The sequence below is a fragment of the Sturnira hondurensis genome, unplaced genomic scaffold, assembly GCF_014824575.4.
Source record: "Sturnira hondurensis isolate 20B ecotype Veracruz unplaced genomic scaffold, ASM1482457v3 Scaffold0008908, whole genome shotgun sequence".
Taxonomy (NCBI): Eukaryota; Metazoa; Chordata; class Mammalia; order Chiroptera; family Phyllostomidae; genus Sturnira; species Sturnira hondurensis.
In genome coordinates, this window is record NW_028081539.1 from 35,347 (window position 1) to 62,842 (window position 27,496).

The window sequence follows — 27,496 nt, forward strand, 5'->3', positions numbered from 1 at the left end:
TTGGGTTTATTTCTGAGCTCTCTGTTCTATTCCATATTTACTCTTCTGACACAAGCTTGATTTCATTTGGACTGAAATCCATTGGGACTGCACACCGCAGTCCTCCACAGTGTGGCTTCTGCAGGGTAACATGCAACAGGCCTTGGAGAACAGGAAATAGTGGGAACCTTACACAGCTTGGTGTTATTTCTGAGGGTGAAACCCTTGGTCAGAAATCACTTTCCACTTACAGATTGAATGACTTTTGTCTCTCTCTCAGAAAAAAGAAAGGATAACACTTGTGTTTTTTAAACAAGTAAAATGTAGCCTTTCAGAACAATTAATTTCCTATGTTCCTCTAAGAAATACCCATCCCAGATAATATCAGTTTACATTGATGGTATTTTAATAAAAGACAGGTAGACCTGTGCCTTGAGACATCTTTATGTGACAGTGAAAATTTGGGGAAATCACCTGTGAAACCATCTGGGCCTGGTGCTTTATGTGGGCTAGATGCTTAACAACTTTCTCTGATCCTCTATAGAAAATGGTCTGTATAAGATAATACGGTATTAATACACTAATAAAATGAATGTTTATGATTTATATTTCCCTAAGAAATTATTAATTTGGCCTAGGTTTTCAAATGTATTTGCATAGAAGTCTGGAAAACAGTATCTTTGTTTAAAAAAAAATGGATTCTGTTTCTCCCTGTTTACCTTATTTTGTATATCTGTGCATTTTCCTTTTTGTTTCTTCAACAAGTTAGCAATTTTGTTTGTTATTTAGAGCTATTTTGTGAATCTTTTCTTTTGAAAAAACATAGTCTCTCTAATGAAAGACTTTTTATTTCAAAACATAGTCTTTCATTAATTAGGTTTATTGTTTTTTTTATACTCTAATTTATTTATTTATGTTCCATAGCTGGGATTTGTTTTTCTTTGTGTTCTAACTTTAGCCATCTACTAATATATACTACATTAAAAAAGAAAATTTAGCCATATGAAGACCTCAGAAATATTGTCATTGTGGCCACAGATGGTAAAGACAATTAGAGCAAAATGTTTTCTTTATTACAGTCTTGTGTATTGGGCCTGATAAAATTTTTTGGTTCATTAACCATTTATATTACCAAATATATTGTGGAAGCCTTAGCTTGGGCATCACATATATTAACTAGTAAAAGAAATACATTGTAAAAGGATGTGTTTTTGCCTAAACGTCATATTTATCTCAATGATTTTAAAACCTTTATTTATCAGCTCTGGCTGGTGTGACTCAGTGGATTGAGTGCTGGCCTGTGAACCAAAGAGTTGCTGGTTTGATTCCTAGTCAGGGCACATACCTGGGTTGCAGGCCAGGTCCCCAGTAGGGGGTGCACAAGCAATAACCACACATTGATGTTTCTCTTCCTCTCCTTCTCCCTTCCTTCCCCTAGCTCTAAATATAAATAAATAAAATATTTTTAAAAACATTAAAAAAGAAAATATTTTTAAAAACCTTTATTTATCAATGACAAAAGAAGATTAATGGAAAATATATTTCACTGTTTTATATTTTATTCTTTTCAAGAATGTTTAATATGAAATTTATTGAAAATGCAGGTATCAGGGTATTCTGTGAATCTGACTTCTTCGGAAAAGAGTGGGAAATTACATGAAATATACGGAAGTGATGGGAAAAGAAGCATATTTACTCTTTGGCTGATCATCTAAAAAAGGGCATAAAACTCATTAGTCTCATTTTGCTACAGTCTTCTGAATGTAAAATGACACAGTCTCTTCCCTTCATCCCTCTCAGCCCCCACAATCCTCAGCACACTGTGGGAGCTGGGAATTGTTAGCTAGCATGTGTGTGTCACTCTTGTTTTTGGACTTAGGCTGTGAGTTCTCAAGGACAGAGGACAGTGTTCTCTTTGCACTCACCAGAGCACCGGATAGACTATATTTCATTCACCTAAAAGAAAATCTTTCAGTTATCCACTTTGTCATGTTCATCCACACTCTTAAATTGAAAAAGTAAAAACCTGCCATCAAATTTTATACAAGGCACCTTCTGGGCCCACTTCTAGCCACTGCGATGGCTGCGAACAGCGAGAGACTTGTTGCTGTGCGTTGCTTTTCCATGTCACGTGGGGGTGACAGATGCTTGATGGTAACCTCTTATAAAGTTAAGAAGAGAGGGCAGAGGTGGAGTTAGCTAGGCAGTGGTGAGTCAGCACTAAAGACTTAGGGCAAAATGTCCAGTCTATTTCTTTTACTTTTTCATGTGGGATTTCTTATTGTTAAGAGTGTATTGGTTACAGAAATTTCAACCTATGTTAACTGATATACTTATTCTATGCTTCATATAGCTGAGCTTGTAGGCAGAAAATACAAAATACTATTTCAAAATAGACATTCTACATTTTCTTTTTTTATATATATTTTATTGATTATACCATTACAGTTGTTCTATTCCCCCCCTTCATTCCCCTCCACCCGCACACTCCCTCCCCCACCATTCTCTACCCCTTAGTTTATAACCACGTGTCTCAAGTTCTTTAGATTCTATATTTCCCCCACTATTCTCGCCCTCCCCCCTATCTATTTTCTACCTACCATCTATCCTATTTTCTGTGCGTTCTCCCCCATTCTCCTCCCCCCACCCCCCTGTTTCTAACCCTCCATGTGTTCTTCATTTCTATGGTTCCACTCCTGATCTAGCTGTCCTCTTGGTTTGCTTTTGTTTTAGGTGTGGTTGTTAATAACTGTGAGTTTGCTGTCCTTTCACTGTTCATATTTTTCATCTTCTTTTTCTTAGATAAGTCCCTTTAGCATTTCATCTAATAGGGCTTGGTGATGATGAACTCCTTGAACTTGACCTTATCTGAGAAGCACTTTATCTGTCCTTTCATTCTAAATGAAAGTTTTGCTGGATAAAGCAATCTTGGCTGTAGGTCTTTGGATTTCATGACTTGGAATACTTCTTTCCAGCCCCTTCTTGCCTGTAAGGTCTCTTTTGAGAAATCCACTGACAGTCTGATGGGTACTCCTTTGCAATGGCTCCCACCTGCCGCCTGCCGTGGTGTCCCCTACCGGCACCACAGCCACCACTGTCACCAGGCCCACGTGTTTCGTCCCACTGCACGTGAGTGTGCCGCCGCCGTCAGCCCTCCACCACTGGGTTCACCCCCTAGGGCCCGCGTGGTCCGTCTGCCCCACACCCCGACCGGTTCCGGGCTGCCTGTGCACCTAGGTCGGGGGATCTGTCCTGCCCGACCCAGCTCCGCTGCTGGCTCCGCCTCTCTTACCGTCCACGTTGAACGGTTCGTAGTTGTAGGATTTCTGTATAATTCAGTTTTCTGGTCTTTGGGTGTGTCCTTGTTCTCCAAACCTTTGTTGTATTCAAACTTGGTTGTGGGAGAAGGCACAGTGTTTCCACCTATGCCTCCATCTTGGCGGAAGTCCTCGACATTCTACATTTTCAAGTTAGTAAATTTAGTCACCTAAAGAACTTCCTTTTTCTTTTCCAGTAGTATTTCTCTCTCCTTATTATTGTCTTTCCAGTAGGTAACTGAGCCTGGCTCCTGGAAATAAAGATAGCCAATTTCTGTATTTCCTGGAAACAAAAATATTCAATTCCTGTCTCTCCAACAGTTCATAACAGCACAGTCTTAAGTTTCCATCTTAGAAGATTGTCCTTGTAAGATACTTTCTTTTCTAAAAAAAAAATTTATTTATTTATTTTTAGAGAGGTGAAGTGAGAGAGAAAGGGAGGGAAACATCAGTGTGTGCTTGCCTCTTACACATCCCCTACCGGGGACCTGGCCTGCAATCTAATCTGGCATGTGCCCTGATTGGGAATTGAACCTGTGACCCTTTGGTTTGCAGGCCAGCTCTCAATCCACTGAGCCATACCAGTCAGGCTTGTAAGGTAATTTCCAAAATCTTGAGAGACCACAGAACTCAACATTAAATTATTTTAACAAATTCACTAGGAGACATTTGTTTTTAAGAAAACAACCTATCCTTCTTAAATAATAAAGATTTAGGAAATGCTTAGAAAATTGTTTTGAAAAACCAACAATTTCTACCCATACATAATTACCAAAAGAGTGAAAAAGAAGAAACATTGTAATGAGGTCGTTTAAAAGCATTGAGGACCAACTGATGGAAAAATTAATTTAAGAGAAAATTCAAAAATCTAGAAATTTCCAGATTTCTAGTTTCTTAATTAAAGAACAGTATTTATTTAATTTCTGTCTATAAGCTGCTTCACTATATGTACTTTTCATTATTTCTCAATTTCAGAGAGGCCAAGACCCTCAAAAGTTAACTTGATCTAATCTGGACAAAACCAGTGGAGAATTTCAAAGCTCTGAAACTATTCCTTCTTAGTCAATGCCAGGGAGGGTCTAGCACTTAGTGATTAAACAATCACTAAACTCACTTGAAATAGTTCAATTTCCCTAACCTTTGGGTACCTTACTTTATAGCACCCCAAAACTCTGGAACCTCAACTCCATTTAGCATAGGCCGCACTGTGGACAACCGCCCAAAAAAAGTGGTAAAGCCATTCCAGCCCTTTGGTTTTGAATACAGAATCCCTGATTAGTGAGCCCTATCAATAAATTTATCCTGATCCAACTTTATATTGGTTCCACCTGGATCCTACCCTCTTAACATTCCTACACATATTCCCCCGGTTTTTGGAAAAGCCTGCTTCTACAGGCAGAGAAGGCTTGGCAGAATCTGCGGTTTCAATATCTTGAGCCTCACTGGACCTGCCCCAGGAGCCCTTCCTGATTGCTCAGGTTCTACTCCAGCCCTGCCAGTCCTCTGAGTTGACAAGAAAGGTCGCATAGGATTGCAAATCAGTTGGCACAGGATTGCGCACTGGGTTAGGTTTTTGGACACAGCTTTCCTGTGGCTGTGAGACGGGACAGTTACGCACCTTTCAGATTCCTCATCCAGACTTTAAGCTTAACATGTAAAACTCTGAACTCATCATCTTCTTTTCCCCATTTCTACCATGCCACAGCCCACCAGCCCCTGACACTCTTTATTTTCACTAAAATATGCTATGGTAGCAATCACTAGGCCACCCTGAGCCTTGGCTTGGTAGGCACTCGTTGACAGTCAACTATAGGTGACAACCTGAGGAACTATTTGGCCACTGTGGGCCACAAATGGCCAGAGTTCCATTTATTCCCTGGGTGTGAGGTCTCTGATGCCTGCATGTTGAATTAGATTGGAGGATCTAGTCCAGAAAACTCAAACCATTTCAGAAAACAGATCCTAATGAGGCTGTTTTTCTAGAATGGCTCTTGGTGCAAAATTCCGCACCCAGTTCAATGAGCCTTCAGTGAGAAAAGGAGAAGCACTAGGAGATGTAGAGGTAGGGGGCATGCAGATGCAGACGTACAAAGATAAAGATATCTAAATGCAGATATGAACAAATGAAAGGATTCGCTACCTGGATTGGACCTTGTACAGCTATGAAAGCTTGTTAGTAAGATGATTGTCTTTGTATCTGTTGCGGGCACTGACACCCATAGGGCAGGCAGTCAGGAAGGAAAGGGAGGGCCACGTGACCCTCACGCCAGGGCTGGGGCACGTGGGGACAGACAGAAACACACTCCAGCTCTGGCTTCCTCCCCTGTGGATGGTTGGATGTCCTGCTAGAGAAGCGACAGCTAGTGGCCTTCACCATAGAAATTGACATGCACTTGGCTCAGGAGGTCAGGGAAGGTACAGCCAGATGGCTGCCCTCACCCCACAGGGTGGCCAGCAGGTTAACAAATGGCGTGAGCTGCAGCCCTGGCTGGTGTAGCTCAGTGGATTGAGTGCGGGCCTGTGAACCAGAGGATCGGGGTTCGATTCCCAGTCAGGGCACATGCCTGGGTTGCAGGCCAGTTCCCGCAGGCCAACTCCCAGCAGGGGACGCACAAAAGGCAACCATACATTGATGTTTCTCTCCCTCTCCTTCACCTCTGAAGATAGATAAATAAATAAATAAATAAATAAATAGTAAAATCTTAAAAAAAATTGGCGTGAGCTGCATAATGGCCAGTCCTTCACTTCCTCACCTCTACTCTTACATCAGAATGTCTCTTTCCATCCACTGTAATCAGGAATGTGCAGGACAAGCAAAGTGGGGATGCAGCTCAGTCTGGCTGAGCTGGCACACTACAGAGCCTGAGGGTCTCTTTACCGATTTACTGTCTATTGTTCTGTTCATTTCTGAGGGAGAACAATTGAAGTCTGCAGTTACAATTGTGGGTACGTCTAGTTCTCTTTTAAGGTCTATGATTTTTGCTTCATCTACTTTGAAGGTTTATTTTTAGGTACATATCTATTTCAGATTGTTATCTTTTCTGGAAAACTGACCTCTTCAGCATCCTATAATATCCCTCTTTATCTTCAATAGTATTTCCTTTTCTGAAGTCCTTTTTGTCTGATATTATATACCTACTCCAGCTATCTCATGGTTAGTGTTTGCATGGTATTGCCTTTTCTATTTGACTTTTAACCTACCTGTACCCTGTTATTTAGAGTGGATTTCATCAGAAACCATCCAGTTTATCATGAAGGTCAGAGCTGATAAGAGGGAGGGAGGGAGGGAGCGAAAACACGAGCCTCAGTCAGGAGGGTATTGAAACATCCGGGGGACCAGTGCTGGAGGCGGGAGCTACATGGTGAGAATGGCGAAACGCAGACACATGGCTGATTTGTTGGGGTTGTGCTTTGTCTTGAGTTCACCTTATTTTCTCTCTCTCTTTTTAATCTTCTCCCGAGGATATGGTTATTGATTTTAGAGAAAGAGGAGAAGGTTGCAGGGGGGGTGGGCGTGGGGAGAGAGACAGAGAGAGACTGAGAGAGACAGAGAGAGAGAGGAACTTCAGTTGGTTGCCTCCCTGATCAGGGATTGAACTCTCAACCTAGATATGTGCCCTGACCAGGGATCAAACCCTCAACTTCTGGCATACAGGGACAATGCTCCAACCAACAGAGCCACCTGGCTAGGGATATATGGCTAGGGCTGTTTTCTCTTTTTACAGGTATGTGGTGTATGACTATGCCCTACATTTTTGATTGAGGAAAGTAAGGTCATTAGAAGCACCATCGGCTGAACTGAAACCAAAGATGTGTTTGGTTTTCCTAGACAGTTTGTCAGAGACAGCTCTCCAAGTCGCCATCCTGTCCATTAAAACCCGAGTATGAGTTGTGTCCCCTTAGGAAGCCAGAAGAAGTGCTCCTGACGTCTAATTGACCAGCGCATCTTCAAGCAGATGCTGAAGAAAATGATCAGCCTGGGGGCCCTTCCATCAGGGTGTCTGCCCAGCCCCCCAGGAGTCAGCAGGGAAATGTGCCCAAGGTCTGGGCAGCGGGACCACATGGGCGAGGACGCAGGCTCTGACTCCAGCCTGGCCTCCGTCCCAGCCCCAGCACTTACTGAGGCAGCTGACACCTCCTCTTGCTGCCTCTGTTCTGTGTCTGTGACATGAAATGGAAATAGAACCCAGTCCATGGAGTTGTTGGGGTGACGAAATGAGTAATATGAGGAAGGTGTTTGAAGAGTGCCTGACACATGCGCAGTGATAAACAACATTAGATTTTAGTTTTTGAAAGATCAGTGGGTAGTTGTCATTAAATACTTGGAAAGTAACATTGTCACCCATAGAGGCTTATATATTTAGGGTGAGAACAAAAGTGCAGGATTTCAACCTTTTCTATCTGCTATCTGGGCATGAGTCATGTCGTGGAAACACTTTCTCACCAACTTGAACACCCCAAGATCAAAGACCAGCAACAGGATAAAATAAGGGGAAAGTGAAGGAATGTCTAGGGTCCCCACCTACATCCCTTTCTCTATTAAGAGCTGGAACAGAGAGGTCCATGGAGGATGTTTCCCATTTCCCCAAAAATGGAAATACTTTGGAAAAACCTCCAGGCTTAAGAGCATGTTGACACCTCTAATCAGTCTATTGCAAATAAGGAAGAAAATACAAGTGACTAACCTTAAATGTAAATAAAGAGAGAAAGTCTTCTGTACATTTTTTCTTAAGAGATTTAAGAGATGCCAAAAAGTAGTTTTGCCTGGATAACTGAGTTGGATTGCACACAGCAGTCTGCGAGAGTAATATTTTCCAAGATGGCACTCTGATTTTTTTAAACCAGCATACCACTTTGCCAATGGCAAAAATACTCAGGAATAACTTAACGACATAGCCAGATGTGCCTTAGAGAATCCACTGTCTGGCCAAACCAGCAAACCCTCCAGAGAGGAGAGTGAGCTCAGCAGGTAGAAAAATCCTCCCTCATGATGGGATGTGTGCTAGGGATACTGCTGTGACCCAAAGAAGCCAGATCCTGCCAGTGCTTCTGCAAGATGACAGCGAGGCCTTCTGAAGGCACAGCCCAGCATCCCCACAGGATGTGTTCCAGCAGAGCAGATTCATTCCCAGACCAGGGGGTACTAGCTCATTATTACAGGAAAGCAACAAGCATCAGCCATTCAAATGTATTGTTATCTGGTCAGCCAGTACACTATGATTTGCTCATTAAGAGTTGATTTTTAGAATAAATTACCATGAGGATATTTCTTCAAAGAAAAACCAGTTTTCCTCATATAGCAGGGAACACATTCTCTGTTTCTCTGTTTCTCTGTTTCTCTCTCTCTCTCTTTCCCTGCTCTCCACCCTTCCTTCCCTCCTTCACCTCCCCTCCCCTCCCCTCTCTTCTTCCCCCTTTCCCCCCTTCTCCCCAGTAAAAGTCACACATGAGAAAGGTCTGCATGAGACCCTCCGTGCCCTCACAGAGTCATGTCGTCCGCAACTGACTTTAACTCAGCTGCCCGTTCCTGGTCAATCAAGTAGGTAAAACAGAAGGGTGAAGAAAGCACAGTGAACATTTACTCCAGAATTCCCAAACTAAAGGAAGAAGATGGTAATGAAGTCAGTTCCTGTAGAATAATCACAGCCTTATGAAAAAGGAAGATTAAGGAAGAGGAAGCAAATCACCCATGGGTACCAAGGGGAGGAAATAAGGCAATAGAGACGGGGGGGAGGGGGTGTTTGGTGGTGTTCTAACTGCAGCTGCCCACTGTGTGCATAGTAAATTTAATTTTTATGACCCACATTCAGCCTTCTGTTCGGACTCTGATGATCACCACCCTGAGAGCTGGCACACGGGACTCAGGTAGATTGACAGCTGGACTTGGTGTCCGGAGGCATCTTTAGAACTTTATTCCCACACATTGGGAGTGTGGAGAAATGCGTAGTCCGGGGCATCCACCCTGTGGCCCAGGATGGCTATGACTAGGGCCTAGCAGAAAATCGTGAAGTTACTTACAGCATTAGGGGATTTTTTTTTGATTATGTGTCACAATGTATTTAATATGTGGCGCAAGACAACTCTCCTTCTTCCAGTGTTGCCCAGAGACAGCAAAATGTTGGACACCCCTGGAGATAGTTGAAGTATTGATAGCAATTCAATATCAGATTTGGGGGAAACAGCATTTGGTTATATTCTTCTATTCATAACAAAATTTCATTTGTCATAATGTTTTCTCTTTTTCCTTCTCTTCACCTCTGCTGAATCGATCAGTTCTTTTTCCCTGTTTTATTGTCTTCTGTTACAGAATTCTATTATTACTATTACAGAAAGTACCATTACAGAATTCTATATTTCAAATGATTAACTTCCGATTTCAAAACACTAATACTTCATTCTCTATACCTCAGTTGATGAAACAAACTTAAACCATATCACCCCAAATAATTTATTCACCCAGGATCAAAGAAAATTTGATCTGATCTGATTTGATCTGATTTGGAACCTGACCTCCATTACTGATTGTACAGCTATAAGCATGGGCATGGGTTACAGGTGTATAGATATGGGTGTGGGGACATGTACAGGTACAGGTGTGGGCATGGGGGATATATGTACACATATGGGCATGAACATGGGGGACATGTATACAGGTACTGGCGTGGGGGACGTGTTTCAGGTGACTGTTTCTGGGTGAAAAGCATTCATTCGTACGTGGCTGTGGAGGGGCTGGAGAAAAGCCCACAGATAAATACAAGAGTCAGGGCTCCAACTGCCTCTGTGATTCTGCTGTTTTTTATTGCCTGCATTTTCATTCAGACCTGCTATACTTCTATCTTGTGGTTATTTTTAGCTTCTGCTAAAAAAAGAAACCCAACCTTTTGATCTTGGGGGTGTTTTGTGTTTTTGTTTTTGTTCATCTATAGTACCTTTTGGAATTTCAAAGTTTTTGAATCCTCTAGATTTTGAGATTGATTGGTTTCTGTTTATGGGTTTCAGGGAACCCCCATTTTCCTGGTCTTGCTGCATCAGCACTTCCTGTTTGCCAGGGCTCGTACTAATTAGACTTGACACTAATTAGTAGTGTCTGTCATTACAGCCACATTTTACGAGGACAGCAAAGCCATCCCAAACAGGGCTACTATGGTCCCCATGGTAATATCCAAAAGAAATGATTGATGGAGTAAAAGAGAAAACACTAGGTAAGTGGGGTTCATTTGTATTTTGTTTGAGAAATGAGATAGACACATAAATTTACCAAAGGTCATGTCAAAGGTCAAAGTTGGAAATTATATAATTCACAGTCACAACATTGCTTAATGCAAATAGGGCACAAATAAGTAGCATGTGTTGTCTTAAAATAATTGTTGCTAAAAGAGTTATTCAAGGGAAAGATGTTAAGCCTTATGACTTCTTGCATTTATTATTTTTTATTCTCCCAGGACTTGCTTTTCCGTTTCTCTGGAGTACAAAAGCACAAACATGGGATTTCTGTCAGCCAGGAATCTGCCTCTGTACAGTGCCTGTGTTGTCATCTGCGCTGGTGTGATTCACTTAGTTCTCACTGTCTGCTTGCGTTGCTGTGAGACAGGCAGGTGGTTTGCAGGGCGCATACTCAGTGAGTGTCTACCCAGCATCTCACCACCCACTGCTCCTTGTTGCTAATTGAAGGAGAAAGCAGAAGCAACCAGGAAGCTAGTTACTGTGCCTTGTCAGGTTAACAAAGTGGAGGAAACATGAAAAAGATCCAGAGGATGAGAGAAGATGCACCGTGGATCGCAGAAATAACTACTCGGAACTGAGCAGTTCCCCAAAACTCTTGTCATGTAAATTCTTATAATATTGAAGGCTGTGTGTACTTAGAAAGTTAATAGAAAGCCCCCCAAATTAATGAGAAGAGATTTCATTTTTGCTACGGAAGGAAGAGAATCAGAGATTTGAAAGAAGTAGGGAAAAGAAGATTGTTGAGAATACTAAGAAAAAGTAAGAAATAGTGAAGGCAGAGAAAAAGTAATGTCTGCAAAAGCAATGAAGGTGTGATGCAGAAAGTAAATATTTCTGTGCAATCAAGCTGTATAGCCAGCAGATATCATGCAATATACAGCTATAACCAGCTATGCATATAAACTGAGACAGCTGTCTTGGCTCATATACATTTAATACATAAAAAATTGTTTAGCACTTTCTGCAACAATTCAAGCATTGGGTACACAGCTTGTTGAGTAAAATACTTTGATGAGCTTACTAAGGGGAACAAAAAAATCTCAGGTAAGTTCTCAGGTTCCAGGTGAAAAAGGCAGCTGTCTGTCAAAGGCAGTGGGTGGGGGGAGGGCAGGAGAGACCCCAGATCAGCCCTGAGGGTCAAAGGGAGGGTGTGCCTGGCCTCCACAGACTTTCACAGGACCCTGATGTATCCCATGTGGCCTTACCAAATCATTTGTTAGTGATTTGGGCTACATGTGTTCATTCATCTCACCTGTAAAATGTTCAGCAAATTCTCAACTGCTCTCTAATGACTTTTTAAAATAGATTGTTTCCCTGGATATTTAAAGCTTCATTCATCTAAAGCAATATAATCTATTAAAAAATATCAAAATGACTGGGAAAACCAGAAGCATACAACCTCAGCCAATGTGACTTCTGAAATTTAGAAAAGCTCCAAATATATATATGGAAATATATAAATAAACACATGGAAATATATAAATGTGTATATGGAAATAATAAGGAGCACTTACCGGGGCTACATAACTTTTATTCATTCACCCATGAGTTGTTCACTTCCTAGACTCAGGAAACACTGGTGGGAACCGACACTGTTAGATAATTCAGTTTACTTCAAATGGGAAAATGAGGAGCAATACATTCTTATATAATCAAGTATTACAACAAGTGAATGGACATTAAATACAATGAATGTTCTAAAGGGAACAATGAGGAAGGAACTCAGGAAGGAAGATTGAAGGTAAACTTAAGTGGACGTCACAAGCTCAGCGAAACGGGCCCGGATGGTGGCACAGTCAGACAGGGTTGGACCCTGCACTCAGAGCAGACTCAGGCTCTGTAGGACTCTCATGGGGAATGATGGGATGGACTGAGAAACAGCGGCCCCCTGAGAGCTGGACGCTGGCATTGGGCTGCAGCAGAATGAATGGGAGAACTCTGAGCTCAGGCATCTGCCCTGGGTGTCCTTGGCCAGCACAGTGCCCTCTCCTCTGCCTTGTGTCTAGCTGACCAGGCCTTATCCCAGGCCCAGGTGACAACCTCCTCTGAGAGAGGTGTGTTCAGGGCTCTCACCAGTGCTGGGTCACAGGAGAAGGAACATGGCTTTCACTGTTAGCCATTCTACACATACTCCCTAGATTACCCCACAGAAATAAGCAAACTCTTGCAATTCTTCCTGAGTGTAAGCTGTCTCCTCGTGGGTCAGATTTGTGTGTGTTCCCTGCTGTACAAATTTCCTATGGCAGCTCTGAAAAATTGCCACATACTTAGCACTTAAAACCGCACAAATCTGTTCTCTTAGAGTCCTGGATACCAGAAACCCCAAAATGGTCAGTGAGGCTTCTTCCACCTGGAGGCTCTGGGGGAGAAACTGCTTCCCTGCATTTCCTGCTGCAGAGGACCCTGCATTCCTTGGCTCCCAGACCCACCCTCCACCTTCAGACCTGGCAGCCTAGCAGCTTCTGTTCTCCCTGAACCTGACCCTTCTGCTCCCTCTTATGAAGAGGGTCCTTCTGACTACACTGACTCACCCAGCCAGTTCAGGATCCTCTCCTCATCTCAAAGTCCTTAATCACATCTGCCAAGACCACCCTTTGCCACCTAAGCTAACAGGTCCCCAAGGATTTAAATTGTTCAAGTCATTAAACAAGGAAGCTATAGGGGAGGATCTGCCCCAAAACAAAAGACAGATTAACAAGAAAAAACAAACAAACAAATTCAACTCTGTGTACACCTCCCATGTATATACCAAATGACCCAAGCCTCCACCTTAAACACCACCTCCAGTTAAGGACAAAAGAAGATATTGGGGAGGGGAGGGAAACCAGCTACAGAAAGTCACCAAGGAAAAGCACAGCAAACAAGGGGAAGGCTGAAATGCAGACTGAGGTCATTGCCTTCTGGGTCCATAAGACTTTCTCCTTCCCTGGAGGAGAGGAAGACGCCCTACAAATGCAGGTTTCTCTCATAAACAAGAAAGTCTCTTACCAAAGGACAACTTCCACTCTGTTTTCAGAGCTTTGCCTGTGTTCTTAAAAGTAATCAGCCTAAAACAATCCTTTTGCTTAAGAGAAGTATTTTGGGGTGGCAAATTCTGCTCCCCTTTAAGGCTGCTAGATTGAGGTGGCTCTAATGCTTTGGTAGCCTCCAGGAGCAAACAAAACCTGGGCCAGAATAGGAAGTTTGAGAGCAATCTCTCATCCACAGCCAACGGGTCTTCCCAAGAAGGCAACCCCTTCACCCACAAGCCAATCAAGTCATTTCCTTGCTTTGCTCCCCAGCTGCTCTAAAAAGCCCTTCTTCCCTGGCTCCTGTCCTCAGAGGACCCTGACTGCTCTTTGGTGAAGCTGCCCAATTTGAATTGATGTTCGCTAAGATAGATTCTTGAAAATGAATTTTTGTAATCCTCACCTGAGGATGTTTTTATTTTTAAATTGATTTTAGAGAGCAAGGAAGGGAGAGAGAGAGAAACATCAGTGAGTTGTTTCCAACAGGGGCCTCAACCTGGGCTTGAACTTGCAACCCAGATTCGTGCCCCAAACAGGAAACCAACCCGAAATCTTTCGGTGTACTGGATGATGCTCCAAACAGCTGAGCTCCCTTGCCAGGGAAGACTCTTGGAAATTTTAACATAGTTCAGTTTATCTTTTTTCAAAAAATTACTTTTTTCTCACCCAAGGATATGTTTATTGATATAAAGAGAAAGGTGGGGAGAGAGAGGGGCAGAGAGAGAGAGAGGGAGAGGGCAGGAGAGAAACACTGAGGTGAGAGTGAAACAACAATCATCTGCCCTCTGTGTGCTCCCCAATGGCAACGGAACCCACATCCTTCTTTGGTTTACAGGTTGATGCTCCTACTAGCAGAGCCATCTGGCCAGGGCTTCAGTTGACCTCACCTGATAGGAGGATCTTCGGGATCATTATTCTGGAGCATGTGGGGATGTGATGCAACTTGTGGTCCAAAGGAAACAAAAAGTGGAAGGAGTGGGGCATGGGAATAATTTGTGTCCCACTGTAAAGCACCTGCTGCAGAGTCACTGTGTCAACTACAGGGATGTGGTGACAGCAGCGGTTCCCCGCTGCTGGGAATGAATGGTGGCCATAGTTTCCTGGAATCTGGAGACTTGTGTCAGGTAGTGACTTCTAATTCCAAAGTCTGGCAACAGGCTCTGGCCCCGCAGTGTTCTCATCCAAAGGGCTGTGAAAACACAACCCCTATAGTGGGTCCTTTGCTGCTTGAAATGTGAAAATGGGCTTCTGTTTCCTGCACCGAACTCTGATGGACATGATTGTGGATCCAACACACACAGGTCACCTCTGGCAGCTAAGAGCAATATTCTGACAGGTTTGGAACCCCAGCTCTGATCATTATGGCTGTGTAATCGTGGGTTAATGACTTTCTTTTCCTATGCTTCATTTTTTTTCTTTTTTTGGCCTGTAAATGGGAATTATAATATTAGCTATGTATAACCCAGGATTTTCTTTTCTTTTTCTCATCTTTTTTTTTTAGTTAAATGAATTAATACATATAACGTCATCAGAAAATGGCTGGAACATATCCCTGGCCAGTGCAGCTCAGTTGGTTGGAGGTTCGTTCCATAAACCAGAGGTGGAGCAGGTGTGATATCCAGGCAGGGCACGTAGCCAGGTTGTACGTTTGGTCCCTGGTCTGAGTGTATAGGAGACAGAACCGGTTGGTGTTTCTCACATCAAAGTTTCTCACCCTCCCTTTCCCCCTCTCTCTAAAATCAGTGTGTCCTCAGGTGAAGATCAACAGAAAGAAAGAATGTGTCTGGGACATATTATTGTCCAGAACATCACACTCCAAAAAGAGAGCAAGTGTTTTCTTTCTCAGCACACATAGAACAGTCACAAGAAGTAGTCATTTGTATGCATCTGCTATTTTAAAGGAAAGGACTTATGTTTCAAAAGAGAGATCATTTAACAAAGCAATTTTAAGTAAAAAAGACAAAAAACAACACTATGGTGTCACAGGGAAGCAACTGCAGGAAGCAGCTATCCCCCTGGATTTGGCGAAACAAAGTAAAGAATGAAATTAGTAGAAATTAGAAGCTTGAAGGAGGAGGGGCAAGGTGGCTGAAACCCAGGTCTCTGACAAAGACACTGCAACTGACCCTTGAACCACACGAGGGTTAGGGGCACCACAGGCCCCCACCACACACACACACAGTCTAAATCCTATCACTTTTGTCCCCCCCAAACTTAACTACAAAGTGTCTACTGTTGACTGGAATCCTCACCTGAAATATCAACAGCTGATTAACCCGAGGTTTGTGTGTTGTGTGTATAACATACTTAGTTCTTAAAACAAAGGAAGCTAGAGAACAGAAACTGTCTTTAAAATCATAAAGAAAATACATTTACACTACGGTACTGTATTTACTGATACTGTAAATTGACACCATCTGTTTACAACATGAGAAATGTCCATGTGTAAGTGCAGTCCAAATCTGTGTTGCTCCAGGGGCCACCAAATTAGTCTCCCCTGAAGACATGTTCATAAAGCTGATTCTGAAAGGGTTGGAAAAACATAAAATGGACTCAGACAATGCCACAGGAAGAAAACACAGCTGCCTTTGTGGGAAATATTTTTAAAGCATTGATAAGATGATGACATTGGAGCAGGAAGCAAACAGGAGGCAAACACGAGGCCAACAGGACAGAACAAGTTTCTTGCCCCTCCTGCAGCTTGAGTCTCTCCATCTCTGAGTGGCTCTTTCTGTCTCTCTCCCTGGTGCTGAGACAATGGGGCACCAGCCTGAAGCAGCAATATGATTTGTAGTATTTCAGCCCTAATACCTCAAAAGGAACAGGAAGGAGGATCTGGAGATGAAAGAGAAGAGCTTAGTAACTAGCAAATCTACCTTTGATTACTCTGCACCCCTGTAAAACTTTGGATAAAAATTGGAAATTCTATATTTCCACCTAACAAAATGCAACAGTTCTTCATACAAATGAAAATGTTTTCTTTCTCCCAAATACGATGGAGCAAAACTCCAATGGCCATTGCATCCATTGTTAATGTAAGAAATGTCCAGACCTGTGGAGAATGTTTGCATCCATTTCAGCCAAAGTGACCACTATTGGGAAGCAAAATCTATATGGACTGAGAAATTGCTCCAGATAATGGCAGTTTTGTAGCTTCTTTTACACATTAGAATCAGAGGAAGAGACTTAAATGGAGTAGAGGGGGGTTACATGACATCCACAGGAGATAGATTAGGGAGGGGGAGAAAACAAAGTGGAGGAATCTCTGGGATTGGATAAAAAAATAAAGTGGAGAGACGTATTTCTTTTACACTGTTGCGTACAGGATGGGTAACATTTAACATGTACCGGACAGAAGGGTGGTATGGGGAACAAGATGACAATGAGCATTCTGTGGTCTCCTGTCCTGGGGGTTCTGGGGGAGGAGACTACTCTGACATTCCAAAGGTCTGCTTTCTTCCAGGATGCAACAATAGACAGCCTGGGTTACAGTACAGACTGACCTTTGTCGAGGAAGCTACAGGCCCAGGACTTGACTGCTTGCCATGATCCACTTTAAGCTAGGAATTTTTATGTTCAGACCATCCCCCTGTGAGTTTGCTTTGGGGCTCTGAGTTCGTAAGGCCACCACTCGGGCCTCCCCAGCCCTGTCGGGTCCAGTGGGTGGCCCCCTTTCATGCACAGAATTCTTCTGGGGCAGGCGGTCACTCTCCAGTTCTCTGCCAGTGAATTAGTCTTCAAATTCCGTCCTGGTCCCAGCTGACTAGCGTATCGCCCACAGACAACTCTTACACACAGAGTATGTACAACAGTAAAGAGGAGGGGGCGGCTCGCGAAGAGAAACCCCTAGAAGGGGTTATGCCGCCGCCTGCGGCAGCAAGGTGTTCGCGAGGTGAGGCGATGGACTTAACTTAATTAAAATAATGGAGAGGTCCAAGTGCTCCTGGCTGGCAAATGGCAAATTTATTCAAGGAACTGCTGGCTTATATGCAGAACTACAGTGGCCTGAGAACAATGCTGTTTTATAAAAGTTTGTACATTCCCGAAGGCTATCAAGAGGGCAAGATGTTCTCACATCCTGAGAACATTAGCCCACAGATAGCAGTGTCCTCAAGATTATCTCTTTCCTGGAACATGATGCACATGCCAAGACCTTGTTCTTTCCTTCAAGGCTGAGAAGGAGAAGGTCCGGAAGATGTCAAGATACCCGCCGGCTCCAGGGACCAGAAACCAAGTCCCACCACCGTTTTCACAGTGGGGGCTCTGTCCGTGATCCCCTGCGGCCTGGTGGGCTCCCACATCTCCCCCTTCTTTATTTTATATAACGCATTGGCTCCACATTCCTCGTCATGTCCAGCTTATGTCTTTTGAGGTCTACGTACAAGCCACCGATTTGTTTGATAAAAAACCGAATGATGCAAGGTATACATAACAAAAGCAAAATAACAAAAATCAAATCGTTAGTAGCCTTAATAATAGCATATCTTGGATCATTAAACCAGGGGGTGGAAGGTTAACAGGTAGAAAGGTGAAGGCAGGTTGCTTAATAACAGCAAATGATGTAGCATTCATTGATGCATTTAAACAATTGGTTAGGAAGCAGTTATGACAGCTTAAGTTATACTTTTGATCATATATAAGTTGAACATTTCCGGCTACAAAAGCATATGGATCTGGAACGCAAGCAATAATTGAAACATTTTTCTGAGTCCCCGAAACATTCATAGCGTCCTGGTCTCCAAGGTGAACCCATTGAACATCTCTTTTAGCTACAGTGACATATTGAAGGGCAGCAACCGCTTTCCATAACATATTTTGAAATGTACGGTTATTTCTAGTCCATATACCATACAGCAAGTTCATTGGTCTGAATGTTGTGGGGCGGTAATCACTCCAGTCACAAAGCCCTTGATCACAGATGGTATAGTTGAGATGGCACATTCTCCAAGCAGGTCCCAATTGACTTGGGGATGGTGTTTTCTGCTTGCACAATGGGATATCAGGTGGGGGATCTCCTGGTCCTACAATGGTAGTTGAGACATTTCGTCGTAGGTATAGTAAGTCCACTCCCCAGTGAGTCCCGTTAGTGAAATTCCCATCCCAATCAGCATATCTAGAGATAAGAGTGCAGTTATTATTGTCTAATGAAAAACAGATGGGCAAAGTAGTAGATAATCCTGTGTAGTTATAAAGCGTAGATATTGGGATAACATGTCCTATAGAAGGAGGTCCTAAAACTTTAGTATTGTTAACATAAACAGGAACAAAGTCATTATCGTTCCAGGTCACAGGATGCATCATTGGAGGATTAGGGACAAAAGCCCAATATTCCTCAGTCTTCACTTGAATCCTCAGCATCCACAAAAGGCTCAGCAAAATCGCCAGACGTTGGCGTCTTCTCCGAGCTCGCTCCGGGTGGCTGAGGCGAGGCTGCATCGTCAAGCGTGCTAGCCGTCCCCGCAGCCGGTTCGTTTTGCTTCTGGGCATGTCGGACACAACGTTCAGGAAGCCAACGAGGGGCTTCTGCGTCTGTTGGAAAAACACAAACATGCCCCCTGCCCCAAACTAAAACTGGGTCAGGTCCATGACGAGAGCCATCTATGGGGTCTCTCCAATAAACCAACGGGTAATGTCGCATACGCGGCCCCCAATGCCGATCAGCCGCGGAGCGTCCTTCTGCATCCAAAGTTAAAAAGTTAAGAACAAATAAGGAATGTGACACTAACAGTTTAGGAGAATGAGGATCATACCATCTCCCCCCTTTTAATTTAGAGAACTGATGTTTGAGGGAAAGATGAGTACGTTCAATGATACCTTGTCCTTGTGGGTTGTGAGGTATACCTGTTTTATGTAAAATCTGAAATGAAGCACAAAAAGAAGCGAAACTTTTACTAGTATACGCTGGGGCATTATCTGTCTTCAAGACCTTAGGAACTCCAAGGATTGAAAAACAAAAGAGAAGGTGAGTAATAACATTGCGTACATTTTCACCTGTGAGAGGAGAAGCGCAGATAAAATGAGAACAGGTATCAACGGTGACATGTAAGTAACGTAATCGTCCAAACGCTGGGCAATGGGTAACGTCCATCTGCCAAAGATCATTGGGTTTAAGACCACGAGGGTTGATACCATAATGAGGCACGGGGAGAAGCTGAGCGCACGTAGAACATGATTTAACAATTTGACGGGCAGCTTCTCGGGTGAGACGGAATTGATAACGAAGAGAGCGAGCAGATTGATGATGCAGAGCATGAGAAGATGTAGCCTTTTGCTCCTGTGAAAGGAAAATTTGCGTAAAAGTATCTGCAGTTTGATTACCATGGGCAAGGGGTCCAGGAAGGGAGGAATGTCCTCGAATGTGACCAATGAAACAGGGAAACTGTCGTTTCTGTAAAAGTTGTTGAATATCTGAGAAAAGCTGAGAAATCGTATGATTAGAGGTATGAATTAAAGGAACAGTTTCTAAAACAGCCATAGCTCGAACAACATATTGGCTATCTGTGTAAAGATTAAATGGTTGATTATATAGGGCAAGAGCTTGGCTGACAGCAAATAGTTCCACTTCTTGAGCTGAAACATAAGGGGTGGTCCAGATGAGAGGCTTGGTAGGAGTAAGTAGAACAGCACGTCCATTAGAAGATCCATCTGTGAATAGGGTAAAGGAAGTTGATAAAGGTTCAGAAGTGACAATGTTAGGAAAAATAAATCGTGCAGTATGGGCAAATTGTAAAATTTTATCAGCGGGCAGATGATGAGAGATGGTTCCAGCAAAACCTTCAAAGGCAAGAGCAAAAATGTCGTTAAAGTTAAGAAGCCAGTTAAGTTGTTCAGCGGTATAAGGTATAACAATAACAGTGGGATCATGTCCTAAAACTTGGAGAGAGATTTTGCGCCCTTGCTGGATGCGTTCTGCTACCAGAGAGGGATAGGGACTCAAAACTTTCTTTGGAGTAGACGATCCATGGATCCATTGCAATACACCTTCTTGATATAAAACTCCTGTTGGGGTTAAGGTAGTAGGAAGAATAATCAAGGACCACGGTCGTGAAATATCACAATATGTGAGTTGAGCTGTTAATAAAGCATTTTCTACAGACTGTAAAGCCTTCTTTGCTTCTGGAGTCATGGATCTAGGAGACGAGGGATTAGGGTCTCCTAAAAGAAGATTAAACAAGGGTTTTAAGTCACCAGTAGATAATTTAAGTGAAGGGCGGATCCAATTGAGTTCCCCTAGAAAGGTTTGAAAATCATGTAAAGTTTTTAATTGAGAAGTATCAATGGTTAGTTTCTGCGGAGAGAAGGAAGAGGGTTTTAATGAATACCCTAGGTAAGAAAATGGATAGGTATTTTGTACCTTATCAGTAGCGATCTGCAATCCTGATTGGGATAAGGCTTGTTGTATATGCTGGAAAGTTGAATACAAATAAGACTCGCTTTCATGAGCTAATAGAATGTCATCCATGTAATGGATGATTAATGCAAGAGGAAACTGATCTCGAGTTTGTTGAATAGCTTGTTGCACAAACTTTTGACATAGGGACTTGAACCCTGAACCCTCAGATTAAAAGTCTGATGCTCTACCAACTGAGCTATCCGGGCTCCGCTTGACCTGCTAGATTTCCCCAATCTGCTTCATCAGGGTTTGGCGGCCCCGATTGAACAGTCGCCACCTTAAAATCAGTCGCCACCTTAAGATCAGTCACCACCTTAAGATTAGGTTCTTCATACCGCGCCTCCCAAGTCGGAGGAGGCAGAGCAGTTGGCACTGGAGGCAGAGGGCGAGAAAGATCCTCTGCCGAATGAATGGCTGGCAAACTGCCACGAGTCCCTCGTTCCCATTTTTCAAGCTCAGAATCTCCCCTAAGACAATCTCTTACTAGTGTCCACAAAGAAAACGCATCAACAGGAGTTTTCTCTGGACCGTGAGCACGGTAGTGTTCACGAATACGTTCTCCTACCTTTTTCCAAGTTTCCATATTAATAGTACCTTCTTCCGGGAACCAAGGGCAAACTTGTTGAATAAAATCTACAAAACAATGTATTTGACTCTTAGAGGTAGTAATGCCTCGCCCCTTCAATAAGGAGCAGAGGACTTTTTCAAAAAATCCCTGATCTGATGAATGGGAACTTCCCATAATTATAAACTCTCCAATACTGCTTCCTGCTACTTTTTATTTTTTACTTACCGGGCCCCTTGTAGCAGCAGTCCTCTCGGGCTCCCCTATCCTCGTGATTAGGGCTCTGCTGGTCCCCCCTGACCCCCTTTTTCCAGGTCCCTGTTTCGGGCGCCACTCTGCCGCCGCCTGCGGCAGCAAGGTGTTCGCGAGGTGAGGCGATGGACTTAACTTAATTAAAATAATGGAGAGGTCCAAGTGCTCCTGGCTGGCAAATGGCAAGTTTATTCAAGGAACTGCTGGCTTATATGCAGAACTACAGTGGCCTGAGAACAATGCTGTTTTACAAAAGTTTGTACATTCCCGAAGGCTATCAAGAGGGCAAGATGTTCTCACATCCTGAGAACATTAGCCCACAGATAGCAGTGTCCTCAAGATTATCTCTTTCCTGGAACATGACGCACATGCCAAGACCTTGTTCTTTCCTTCAAGGCTGAGAAGGAGAAGGTCCGGAAGATGTCAAGATACCCGCCGGCTCCAGGGACCAGAAACCAAGTCCCGCCACCGTTTTCACAGTGGGGGCTCTGTCCGTGATCCCCTGCGGCCTGGTGGGCTCCCACAGGGTTACGTTTCCAAAGCTTCGGATTTCTATAGCATCTCTCACGTATGTATCCTCCACGTGCACCCTCTCTTTCCCTTTCTTTTTTGGGGGGGGGTTAAATTTGTATTACGATTAACATTATTTCCAGAGAGTTGCGTGATTTTTAAACATATTTAACGTGACATTGTCGTTGAGCATAGCAGTGCAGGTGTGACTGTAGACTACGGCTGAATAAAGGAAGTGTTGGCTTGTTCTAACTGAAGAGTAGATAATAGATGTTGAAATGCAGTTGTGCATTTTTATCCTTTTAAAAAATTCCTTGTCTTTCTTCATTCCACCACATGCATTACGTTTCCTGGGCACAGATTTTGATTGTTGCTGAAGGGTGCCCGGAGGCAGACAGAGTCGATGTTTAGCATGCGGGGTGCAGAATGGGATTTATGAGTGAATAACATAAAAATAGGCATGAGAGATGGGCTGTGTTGAGAAGAGGATTTCATGAGAAGATCCGGAGCCAGGCTTTGTTGATTGGATCGTAGAGTTTTATCATCAGCCAAGGATAGAACAAAACAGAGTAAGGTAATGGCAGTCCTCATACAGAGAGGAGAGAGAGACTGCCCCCAGTGACCTGGACCTGAGGAAAGGGGGACACAGACAGTCTGTGTCCTGTGCCCTGTGTCCTGACTGCCCCTTCCCAGGCTGGTGCCTGGGAAGATGTTCAGTCATGGAAACATCTATGAGACAGGTTCTGCAGAAAGTGGCGAGCAGAATCACTCTCACCTTGCTCTCTCTTCAGAGCCCAGGTAGACCACCCACAGGCTGAGCCCTCCCCACCGTGGGGGGATAACAGGGTGGATGGAGAGGTGATTAGAAAGATCAAAGGCACTTTTACTGGCCCCCCCGTACAAACAAAGGCTGGTACGAGGATAGGCCCAGGACAATCCTAGGAAACCCTGCCCCCAGCCTCAAGGACGGCAGAGTGTTTCCTGTACCCCGACTTTACCTGGAAGAGGAAAGTGCAAGGGAGGAAGATCCCTGTAGGAAGTTTCATTTGGGACGAAGAGAATATTCATGCGGTGGGGGCTTTAATCGGAAGACACTGTTCAAAAGAAAAGATAGTGAGCTATTGTTAAAATTCCCCTCCCCGTTCACTGCCCATGTCTCCTTGTGGATAGTTTAGGAAATGATTCTCACATTCTTTGGGCATCTGTACAGTATGTGTGTGAATTTAATACCACGATATATCTGTTTACTTGAAAGAGCTTGACGATGGCAGCTACAGGCACACGATTGTGTATGATCCAAGTCACCGACATTTTGGAGACATAGAGGTCCAAATGGGAAATGTGGGGATTATACTGTTTAAATATTTCTTTAAATTATTTGGAAATGTGGATGTAATAAGAAATCATTTTCTACAATAATATTTAAATGGGCTTGCTCATTTATTTTATGTAAAAGTATGCAATTTGCAGTATTTTACTGAGACTATATGTTGCTAATTCTTTCATTTCAGAGCTGGATTCAGTTTAGTGAAAAAGTAATAAAATTTATCTTAAGATTTAATAAAAACCCAATGTGTATAGAATAGATGGATATGTTTATAAGTTATAAGCAATGAAAAAATTCTTGTTATAGTCAGAAAGGTTGTGAGTTTTTCTATTTTCTTACATGGTAATATTTTCATTCAGTTGGCATTCCTACGTTTTGATTCAAGCCTAGGAATTGACTAGATACATTTAAAAGGAAACAATAAAATGATAATATAAATTTTCATTTTAATATAATTGCTGCCATATACTTTATTTTCCAATTTTAATGTAGAATAATTCTTAATATTATTTTACTTGCCTCCAACCCTAATTAAAACCTCAGACTGGAACTGCATTCCATGAACTATCTGTTACGACATGTCTGTAGAAATGTCTGCCTTACGTGTATAAAATTCTCAGGAAACTGGAAACTTAACATTCAAGTTTAATATAATTCTGTTAACATGCTTGGAAAAAAAATTCAGCAAGATTTACAACTACAGTCCTGAAATGGCTGACAAACACTTTGCCAGTCGAGAATATGCACTGGCTGGCGCTACCCATAGAGTGTTTGTTTTAGCGCCAAAATCAAAGATTCCATTTAAAAATAAAATACATAGAATGTCTGGGCCACTGGTTGGCAAGTTTTGATTCATGGATTTTGTGCTGCTGGTGTCATCAAATAAAAGATTTATGTCTTTGCTTTTTTAGGTTCCTATTTTTTACTAAGAATTTCCTCACCCTCTTGGAGCTCCATTTGATGTCAGTGCGCAGTACTTTCCCCGCCTTTGCTTCACTTCGCTTTAGTGTTGTTCAGTGTCTTACAGTGACTTGCTTGTTTCAACGCTTCTCTACTTAACCAGATAACTTACTTTCAGTGTGCCCACTGTTTGTGAGTGTGCTAGCTTGCATTTTCGGAGCACTTGCCCAGGGCCAGTAAGTGCTACTGCGCAGTAGTACCCACACACAAGTTATCCCTCCCCGCAGGGAGGTGGGCATTGCTATCTGTCTGTAGTCCAGAGAAAGAGGCTGAGCACAAAGGGCCCATGTACCTTGTCCATGGTCACAAAGCTGGCAAGGGAGAGAAAGAGCTGGGCTCTGATTACATGTGGTCTGACTTCAAAGCACACTTAATTTTTTAGTGAAAGTTCTATTAGCAGTGTCAGAAATGTACCATGAACTAGCTTATGAGACATGGCGTAAGGTCTCGGAGTGGCCTGCAAACATTGCTGGGCTCAGTCACTTGTCTCATAGTGGGCCCATCACTGGCCCTCCTCGCGGCTTCATCCTCTTCATTCTCTGACTGCCTCTGCATGGCCAGCATCAATTTTCAAAAGATTAAATATACTTAAGTGAGTAAAATTAGACATTTGTCTGATCTAGTCCTTCAGTGTGTGGTGGTCACTGATCTTTTAAAAAAATGTTTTAATGTTCTATGCATCATGTAATTTACTTGCCATTTCCTGAGGGTATAAAATCGAAGAGGGGAAATTTCTATTGGATATTTTTAATAAATTTAGTAAATTTTATTGATATTTTTTAGCTGAATAAATAGAATTGCTAAGAACCATTTTTAATGAAAGAAGTTTTGAAATTACAACAATTGGAAGTAACAACATGTACTTGGTTAATGTTCTGTCATTGGGGAAAGGATACCATTTTTTAACATGTTTAAAGGTCATTATTGACTAATGGAGGGGGGACTACGTGTGGTGTAAATCTCAATCTATTGTGCATACTCAATATACACCCTGTGCCACATTTCTTTTTTTTTTTTTCAAAGCCAACTCGGTCCATCCCTAAGCCTCTATTTGCCGTGAATAGCAAGAAATGATAGACCTAAGACACAGCTGGGATATGCACCGCTCCCCACACCATGCTTACTTAAGATCCTAGGGTGCATGCAGCCTCAAATATCTGGGATGCAGCTGAGGTTACAGTAGCAGATGTTTGCACCAATACATGCGTCATTGCTTGAGCACGGTCCCTTCAGGTTAAGTGGCTGTCCACCTCCCTTCTCCTGTGTGCTCCAGGTCCTTATAGAGGCTGGAACCGCTGTGTCTATGGTTTTATAATAGGGTGTCGCCAATGGGGGCCCCAAATAGGGACTTGTAATGGGGTCCAAAACTCAGTGTCCAGGAAATATTAGAAAAAATATGTAGGATGTTCTCACCCCCACAAGTCTGAGCTGGGGGATGGTTCAAATGGAGCAGGGCCATTGAGAGCTGTTTTGCATAGCAACAGTTTTGCAGATAACCTCTGGAATGGTCATTTAACATATCTATAGCCTTTACCTGGTTCCATAGATATGTTAAACAGTTATCCCCATGCTTTGAATCAGGGAGATGGGGGTGACTTCAACCCATGATGTAACTGGGAGGCAACTCCCCCTGGTCACAGAGCCTGGGTAAGAGCTTGGAGATGATTGACTCCACACCTGCTCGGATTTACTATGGCGGCCCAGTAAAGCTGGAACAATATAGGAATGCTGGCAGCTATGGCCAGTTGTGGGAGGAGTTGGAAATGGTGCAGCAGAGGAAGACTGGCACTGGGATTTAAACCCAGGCACAGCAGCCATGCAGGGTCTTTTTGGTACCATGCGGCTTGGGCAGAGAAGAACCATGGACTTTTACTTCTTTTCCAGAGATACGGTACCATGGACTGGGCAGAGGGAGAAGGAAGCACTGTGTGTTTGTGGGTGTTCTAAAGGACTTTGGGATCACAGTGAAGATATTATCTCATTACTCTTAAGTTTGTATAACTCTTTAAATAAATAATTTCTTTCCTTTTCACCAGTCTCTGGCATTGAGAGACGTCTTTCCCTGGCGGTGGGCAAGGTGAACCTAGTATTGAGTGGGGGACCCTCCGGAGCATAAGGGTGGTCCATTCAGTAACAGGATATTGTTCACCCCACCCCAGTCTGTTGTGTAACAGTGTGGGCTCCCTGAAGGGCCACTACTAGAGGGACTCTGGGGGGTCTGCCCATCTCGGTCCTGCTCACAGGTTTTGGAAGTGTCATCTCAAGAGCCAACACTCCGGCAAAGACAGGGGGAGCTGCTGTCCCCTCATCTTCTCTGTGTCCAGTTCTGCAAACAGTCTCGAAGCAGGGAAACCCATGCAAACAGCCTGGCTCCCAGCTTGAAATAGGAGGGAGAGACACAGAAGGTAAGCACCAATGGTTATCTCAAAAATATTGTTCCGTTATTCATATCTAACCAGGATCTGCAGCTTGAATCTCAGATGGCGTTACCTCTGAAAAGACATATTACATGACCCCAAATCTGGTCACCTCTAGTGGCCTTGAAGTCTGGCTAATGCAATGGGTCTGGGCTGCACCAAGTGGGCAGCGCTGCCCACGTGGAGGCTGCCAGGACCCCACGCAGAAGGCAGGTGAAGGGATGCGTCAGTAGGAAAAGCAGGAAATGCAGCATAAATGTACCTAAGTGCTGCTGGGAAAGAGATTAGAAAGGTCAGACAGAAATGTCCGCAGCTAGAAAAGGGAAGTCAGGCCCCTGGAGCAGCCTCCCGACAATGGGTGGCAGGGAGACTGCTGGCGCTGGGAGGGACTTCAGCTCATTTAACTTGGAGGTCGTCAGCCTCTGCTTAACGGGTCCATAGAGGGGCTTGAAGGTGGTTTCCGGAAATGTTGGGTGGGAATTCCGCTTAAAAATAGTGGGTGTGTGGTTCTCGTTGTTTTTATTTTTGCTACTCTAACACCACA

At 43.3% G+C, this 27,496-nt stretch overlaps 1 long non-coding RNA gene across 1 annotated transcript; it reads right to left on the reverse strand.

Moving 5' to 3' along the window:
• Nucleotides 1–776: 776 nt before the first annotated feature.
• On the reverse strand, nucleotides 777–18,125 carry LOC118993814 (uncharacterized). The gene is made up of 4 exons (XR_005067949.1): nucleotides 17,976–18,125; nucleotides 17,160–17,165; nucleotides 13,044–13,046; nucleotides 777–788 (listed from the first exon to the last, which is right to left on the reverse strand). It is a non-coding gene; the product is annotated as an uncharacterized LOC118993814 (long non-coding RNA).
• Between the last annotated feature and the right edge of the window lie 9,371 nt (nucleotides 18,126–27,496).